Genomic DNA, 955 nt, shown 5'->3' with positions numbered 1-955 from the left:
ACCTCGGACCACCAGGGGCCGAGAAAACCACAGTCTCATGGGGCCGGACACTCAGGGTCAGGGGAAAATCCAATATATATCTGGTGATATGTCGGGTGCTATTAGAGATAGCGCAATAAACCAAAGTGAATTATCTGCAGGAGGCCCTGGCGCATGAATCTGTGCAGCGGGAACGACCTCGGACCACCAGGGGCCGAGAAAACCACAGTCTCATGGGGCCGGACACTCAGGGTCAGGGGAAAATCCAATATATATCTGGTGATATCTCGGGTGCTATTAGAGATAGCGCAATAAATCAATGTGCATTGTCTGTAGGAGGCCCTGGCGCATGAATCTGTGCAGCGGGAACGACCTCGGAACACCAGGGACCGAGAAAACCACCGTCTCATGGGGCCGGACACTCAGGGTCAGTGAAAAATCCAATATATATGTGGTGATATCTCGGGTGCTATTACAGATAGCGCAATTAATCAAAGTGCATTGTCTGTAGGAGACCCTGGCGCATGAACCTGTGCAGCGGGAACGACCTCGGATCACCAGGGGCCGAGAAAACTACCGTCTCATGGGGCCGGATACTCAGGGTCAGGGGAAAATCCAATATATATCTGGTGATATCTCGGGTGCTATTACAGATAGCGCAATAAATCAAAGTGCATTGTCTGTAGGAGGCCCTGGCGCATGAATCTGTGCAGCGGGAACGACCTCGGACCACCAGGGGCCGAGAAAACCACAGTCTCATGGGGCCGGACACTCAGGGTCAGGGGAAAATCCAATATATATCTGGTGATAACTCGGGTGCTATTAGAGATAGCGCAATAAACCAAAGTGAATTATCTGCAGGAGGCCCTGGCGCATGATTCTGTGCAGCGGGAACGACCTCGGACCACCAGGGGCCGAGAAAACTACCGTCTCATGGGGCCGGTCACTCAGGGTCAGTGAAAAATCCAATATATAT

The sequence above is a fragment of the Nomia melanderi genome, unplaced genomic scaffold, assembly GCF_051020985.1.
Source record: "Nomia melanderi isolate GNS246 unplaced genomic scaffold, iyNomMela1 scaffold0014, whole genome shotgun sequence".
Taxonomy (NCBI): Eukaryota; Metazoa; Arthropoda; class Insecta; order Hymenoptera; family Halictidae; genus Nomia; species Nomia melanderi.
Note: the sequence above shows the minus strand (reverse complement) of the source record.